This window comes from Brassica napus, unplaced genomic scaffold (genome assembly GCF_020379485.1).
Source record: "Brassica napus cultivar Da-Ae unplaced genomic scaffold, Da-Ae ScsIHWf_2594;HRSCAF=3342, whole genome shotgun sequence".
In the NCBI taxonomy this organism is placed as follows: Eukaryota; Viridiplantae; Streptophyta; class Magnoliopsida; order Brassicales; family Brassicaceae; genus Brassica; species Brassica napus.
Window position 1 is genome coordinate 97,501 of NW_026015901.1, and position 7,500 is coordinate 105,000.

Consider the following 7,500-nt stretch of genomic DNA (forward strand, 5'->3'; position numbering starts at 1 on the left):
TGTGTGTACTGACGGACACACGGACACACACGGACAGCCACGGACGTCCTGCGTGTGCTGACGGACGTCCTGTGTGTGCTGACGGACGGCCACTGATGTCCTGTGTGTACTGACGGACGTCCTGTGTGTGCTGACGGACGGCCACGGACGTCCTGTGTGTGCTGACGGACGGCCACGGATGTCCTGTGTGTACTGACGGACGTCCTGTGTGTGCTGACGGACGGCCACGGACGTCCTGTGTGTACTGACGGACGGCCACGGACATCCTTTGTGTGCTGACGGACGTCCTGTGTGTACTGACGGACGTCCTGTGTGGACTGACGGACACACGGACACACACGGACAGCCACGGACGTCCTGCGTGTACTGACGGACGTCCTGTGTGTGCTGATGGACGGCCACGGACGTCCTGTGTGTACTGATGGACGTCCTGTGTGTACTGACGGACACACAGACAGCCACGGACGTCCTGCGTGTGCTGACGGACGTTCTGTGTGTGATGACGGACACACACGGACGTCCTGTGTGTACTGAACAGACAGCCCACGTGGACCAAAATCACCCACGGACAGCCAAAATCACCCGAGAAGACAAAAATGCAAAAATTAATATTTTTGAAGAAAGTTTTCTGAAAGGAAACATCAAAAATATGTCAACAAAGAGTTTAGGATGTCAAGTGTTGATCAAAAGTTGCTGTAGACATCCGTTTACACCATGAAACTCCGACCTTTGTAGCATGCAAAAGACATGGTTAGAAACAAAAGAAATTTATGAAATTTACCAGAAAATAGCTTTAACCATCCTTATGAAGCATGCAAAAAATCAGATTCAAATTCGAAGTATTTTTTTTTTACATTAAAAATACTCCCCGGAACACAACCAATGTCTACTGGTGACAAACTGAAAAAAACGTTTTGTATATATAAGGGGTAGGCACTCTCTTGAGCCTCCTACCCCCCAGTACCCGAACGGTTTGGGTACGTAGTGTTGGACTGTTCGGTCCAACACTATCGAGGGCTGGGTTGAGGTCGATGGCCGGATTGTCCCTGGTGAATTTTCCGGGAACTTTTCCGGCGAATTTTCCGGTGGACCGTTTTGCCCCTAACTTCAAATTTTCGCGCTTGCATGGTCTTGGCCTGGTTTCATCCGTCTTCCAGTTTCTTTTTTGATTACATCTCAAGAGTGGTTGGAAAGATTGATGTTAGTGGGGCAAATGAACATTCGGCGTATGAGTGGTGATTGGATAGCTAGTGTTTGTAGGCTCTGTGCTTGCGCACCCAACTACAGACCAACTATCCTCCTCAGTTTCTTCACTAGCATAGTTTTATGCTTGTTGAACTGATCCGGGGCCTGTGTTGCGTATCTATCTGGAAGGAATTGTTAAGCTTTTGCTTAAAATGTTGTTTCCGGCATCTCCTTCATTGGGGAAGTCGTGAACACATAAGCCGGCACTTGTGATCCTTGCGTCTTTGCATAGTTTATGCATTGTTCGCAAAGGTGAATAAGCTGTTTGCTGAGATCTCGGTTGCGGAAATATTATGGCGGTGACTCGAAGAAATTCGGTCCCGCTAAGCACGTTTGTCTCCGGACAAAAGATGACGGTCAAGTCAGCGTCTGTTCCCACTTTCCATGTATTTGCGGGAATATGACGGTCAAGTCAGCATCTGTTCCCACTTTCAAAGATTAAGCCATGCATGTGTAAGTATGAACGAATTCAGACTGTGAAACTGCGAATGGCTCATTAAATCAGTTATAGTTTGTTTGATGGTAACTACTACTCGGATAGTAATTCTAGAGCTAATATGTGCAACAAACCCTGACTTCTGGAAGGGATGCATTTATTAGATAAAAGGTCGACGCGGGCTCTGTGTAGCGACCGTGTTCCGAAGATCGATGATAGGATGATCTGAGGACTGACTGGCCGGACTGTTGGAACGTACTGAATGGGTTTGATGATGCTAGAAAGAGCTGGCCAAAGTTGTAAGGACTTACCGTGGGTGGATGGGAGTTCTTGGTTCAGAAGTCTGATTAGTAGTGGATGGAGCGGAACCATGTACCCGAATAAAGATAGGATCTGATCTGTTTTTGAGCCAACAAAGCTCCATCAGTCGGTCTTACGCTCGGGTTATTGGACCAGGCCGTTCGATTTGCGGAACTCAGTAGTGTTCGGCCAGTTCGATGAAAATCCAGGCAAAGCGTTATTTTCGGACAGCAATGTTCGGATCCGGACAAGTGCTATCGGATTCGGACATGACGGTTGAGCTGGTCGGCTAGACAGAGATTGTCGGAAATCAGACAAGGCAGTTAAGACTGTCGGCTAAGCTGAGATGAGCTGATTCAGTAGTATTGGTCTGATTTGGACAAGGCGGTTAGAGTTGTCGACTGCATCAGTCAGCTTCAGCTCGAGTTTTGGCTAAGTAAAACTGGCGGGAACAGTTAAGGTCCGCAAAGGGGAAAAACTCGCGCTGACATGCTTTGGAGCGCGGGGTGGCGGTTATGGACAAAGAGCCGCGTGTAAAATAAGCGGGAACAGTTATCTTTGCAGTTTCTCGGGCCTAAACCGCCCAACTGCCCATTTTAATCGTCTCCTTGGTCTTATTTTGCCATTTCTGTACGGGAAACAGAAAGAAAGAACCAAAGAAGAACTCAGAGAGAGAAAAGTCCGATAAAGAGAGAACTTTCGATATTTGGCTGGATTGATCAAGTCCGAGTCAAGAACGATCGTCTGTGGGGTGATTCCGACTGTCTGAACGTTCGAAGATCCGACGGAAACCGCTCAAGAGGTGTCAGAAGAGACCGAATCAAACAGAACATACCGACTCTAAGACAAAGGTGAGTGCGTGACCGTAGCCTATCGTACTGAATCGTAGTCTGAATGATAGGAATGTTCTATGTACTGATTGCTTGTCTAATTCGAATTATCTGCTAAGTTCATGCTTGGTCCGAACAGTCGGTTCCTTCCATCTACGCATCTGGATCAGAACATGTGCCTAGAGCCGTAATGGCCTGCTAGGGCTTGTCTGAATCTGATGGCGCGTTGGCTTGGGACGATTGGGTCGGCTAAGTAACTGACTGATGATAAGCATGTCCGTTTACTGATTGATTGACTCGATTGCTTTACATGGCTGAGTGAGACGGGATGACCGCATCACTAAGCAAACTGTTTCTTATGCCTCCTTGTTTTGGATGCAGATCAGGACCACACCCGTAAGGGTAAAGACATAGCTTGACCGCGGGACTAAGGCAGGAAGGAAGGATGGGGGATTTGGGTAGATGTAGGACGAGTTTAACTTGTAATAGCTTATAGCAAACTCACTTGTTAACTCGAACCTCACTTAATCTATTCAAATCTTATTATGCTTGCTTTTGATTGTCTGAAAACGAACTAAAACTCAGAAATAATTCTAAGTAAAGAAATTAGGAAAACGGCCCAAGTCTGATCGAGGAAGTCGAGCCAGACTCGTACTGATGGTACGAAAAAATGGGTTGGGTCCTTTCAAGTGGTATCAGAGCGGAGTCGGTTCTAGGACAATCTAAGTATAGTGGGTTATTGGGGCAAACCATCCTTCCAAGCCTGACATCTCGTGGTAAATTCTGTGTTCCGTGTCCTGATCCCAAGTTAGTTTTGACTAACTTGCCTGTGATCTGATTGCAGATGGCAAAAAGTAACCGTAATCCAAGAAGGACTGTGAATGAGACTGGTGAGGGGTCTGCGAGCAACGTGGCCAGGAATGAAGCTGGTACGGAAGAGGCTCGGAATGCTGCTCAGAATGCAGCAAATGTGAACAATGCTGCAGCCGCTGGTGCTGCTGCGGGAGCTGTTGGATTGGAAGCTGTGCTGGCTATGTTGGCACAAGTCTTGGCAAGGCTGCCTGCTGTGGCGGCACCTCCAGTGGTTTCACCTGTTGTGGACGAGGCGGAGCAAGTGGTGCAAGATGGAGAAGATGCACACGTTGCTAGGAATCCGTCTTATCTCAAGGTCATGGACCACATGCAGAAACTGGGAACCAAGTTCTTTTCGGGTGGTTCCAAACCAGTGGAAGCAGATCAATGGATTGACAGGATAGGCCGGAACTTTATGTCGATCCGTTGTCCTCTTGCTTACAAGAAGGACATTGCTGTCCACTACTTGGACGGTGATGCGCACACCTGGTGGCGAGGTGTTGCTGCCCGGATTGGTGAGGATCAGTGCACCTGGGCCAATTTTAAGGCCGAGTTCCGTGCGAAGTACTTTCCGCCGGAAGCATTTGACCAACTTGAGGGAGCTTTCCTCAGACTGGAACAGGGATCTATGTCTGTAAGGGAATATGAAGTAGAGTTCAACAGCCTCAAGAAGTATGCTGGGCGTGAGGCAGAGTCTGAGATATCCTTGGTCCGTAAATTCATGCGCGGACTTAGGGTTGATCTCCGAACTCGTTGTTAGATCCGCAACTATGATCTCCGTAAATTCATGCGCGGAGGAAGCCAAAGTGTTTGGCTCAGTGGCACATGTCCATCCTGGTAAGCATGCGGGGAAGAATCAAAAGGTGGTGAAGTCTGGCACTTCCAGCAAGCCGAATGCAACCAGTCGCAGTGCGTGTTCGACTTGTGGGAAGATGCACTCTGGTGTGTGCCGTGCTGCTACGGGAGCTTGTCACCGTTGTGGAAGTATGGATCACAAGGTGCGGGATTGTCCTGAAGAAGATCAAAGGCCGAAGAGCCAGAACAGGAGCACTGGGGAACGCGTGTGCTACAACTGCGGGGAAACTGGACACTTCAAGAATAAGTGTCCAAAGGACGCACAATCTGCTGGGAAGCGTCCGAGTGATGGGCCTCAGCCGGCTGCGAAGAGGCAGGCCATCATGTCGCGGGTGGAAACCATTGGTGATGAGTCGTCGGACCCAAGCACGTCTCGTCCGATCACTGGTGAGTCATCCTATCTCTCACCTTTGCCTTAAGAATTTCTGTGTGAAATTGCTTGTCTGTAGAGTAGGTCCTTAGTGTTCCGGGTGAATATGTAGGGACCTTAGTCATGGGTGGAGTGGCAGCCCATGTTCTGTTTGATTCATGTGCAACCTGAGATGATTAGAATTGGAGAATTTCAGAAAGAAGAAGAAGAAGTAAGACCGGTTCGGGCGGCTGGTGGTCAGATCATGTACACTTCAGGAAAAATCCGAAACGTCTCTGTGATGATCGGGGGAGTAAACATGCCAGCCGACTTGGTCATTTGCCCAGTGAAATCATACGATGTGATCCTTGGAATGGATTGGCTGAGTAAATACAAGGCACATCTTGATTGTCATCGTGGCCGAGTTCAGTTTGAAATCGGCAATGGAAAGCTTGTCTATCAAGGGGTCAGACCGACCAATGGGAGTCTGATCATTTCAGCACTTCAAGCAGAACGAATGCTGGAAAAAGGGTGTGAGGCCTATCTGGCTTCAATCACGACTGTGGAAGTCGGACCTGATGCTGAATTGGAAGGGATTCCGATTGTAAAGGAGTATGATGACGTGTTCGAATCCTTGACAGGATTACCACCGGACCGTTCTGATCCTTTCACGATTGAGCTTGAGCCGGGTACAACACCAATCTCAAAAGCTCCGTATCGGATGGCTCCGGCTGAAATGTCGGAACTGAAGAAACAGTTGGATGAGTTGGTGGAGAAAGGATTTGTGCGACCAAGCAGCTCGCCTTGGGGTGCACCAGTCTTGTTCGTGAAGAAGAAAGATGGTAGCTTCAGACTATGCATCGACTACAGGGGGATTAACAGAGTCACAGTGAAGAACAAGTACCCTCTCCCAAGGATAGATGAGTTATTGGACCAACTCCGAGGTGCTACTTGTTTCTCAAAGATTGATTTAGCTTCGGGATACCATCAGATTCCGATTGCTGAAGAGGATATCCGTAAGACAGCTTTCAGATCAAGATATGGCCACTACGAGTTCGTGGTCATGCCCTTCGGACTGACCAACGCCCCTGCAGCGTTTATGAAGATGATGAATAACATTTTTAGAGACTACCTGGATGAATTTGTTATTGTCTTCATAGACGACATCTTGATCTACTCAAAGAATCAGAAAGATCACGAGCAACACTTGAGAATGGTTTTGGATAAACTGCGGGAACATAAGCTGTACGCCAAGCTTAGCAAATGCAGTTTCTGGCAAAAAGAAATTGGTTTCTTGGGTCATGTGGTGTCGGACAAGGGAGTGTCCGTCGACCCAGAAAAAATCAAAGCCATTGCGGACTGGCCAAGACCAAGGAACCCAACGGAGATCAGGAGTTTTCTCGGACTGGCTGGATACTACCGGCGTTTTGTTAAGGGATTTACTAGCATGGCTCAGCCGTTGACAAAGTTGACTGGGAAAGATGTTCAGTTTGTGTGGACAGAAAACTGTGAAGTGAGTTTCAGCAAACTCAAGGAGATGTTGACCACTACTCCAGTATTGGCTCTTCCAATGGACAACGAGCCATATGTGGTCTATACAGATGCATCCAAAGTTGGACTTGGGTGTTTTCTGATGCAACAAGGCAAAGTGATCGCGTATGCGTCTAGACAGCTGAGGAAACACGAAGGAAACTATCCAACACACGACTTAGAAATGGCTGCTGTCGTGTTTGCGTTGAAGATATGGCGATCTTACCTCTATGGTGCCCAGGTCCAAGTCTTCACGGATCATAAGAGTTTGAAGTATATCTTCACTCAACCAGAGCTGAACCTTAGGCAGAGGCGGTGGATGGAACTGGTTGCGGATTATGACTTGGATATTGCCTACCATCCGGGAAAGGCAAATCTAGTCGCGGATGCCTTGAGCAGGAAGAGAGTAGCTTCAGCTTCAGAGAAAGACATGCAGGAACTGGTTCACATGGTGGGAACCTTACGATTAGCTGCCTTGACCGACGAAGTGGAACCGTTGGGTCTTGGTGCAGCGGATCAGGCTGACTTGTTGTCCAGAGTTCGCCTTGCTCAGGAAAAGGATGATGATCTGATCAAAGCTTCAAAGAATGAGAAGACAGAGTATCAGACTTCAAACAATGGGACGATTTTGGTTAATGGCCGGGTTTGTGTTCCTAATGACAAAGGATTGCGGGATGAGATCCTAAAAGAAGCACATCAGTCTAAGTTTTCGATACATCCAGGAGCCAACAAGATGTACCGAGACTTGAAGAGATACTATCATTGGGTTGGAATGAAGCGTGATGTTGCAAAATGGGTAGCTGGGTGCCCAATCTGCCAGATGGTTAAGGCAGAAAATCAAGTTCCGAGCGGACAACTTCAGAGTTTACCCATTCCGGAATGGAAGTGGGATATGATCACGATGGACTTTGCGACTGGCTTGCCAATGAGAAATGGCAAGGACGCTATCTGGGTGATAGTGGACAGATTGACCAAATCTTCGCATTTCTTGGCAATCAACAAGACAGACAATGCAGCAGTGCTAACCAAGTTATATGTGGAACAGATCGTCAGACTTCATGGAGTTCCGGTAAGAATAGTGTCAGACCGAGACTCCAAGTTTT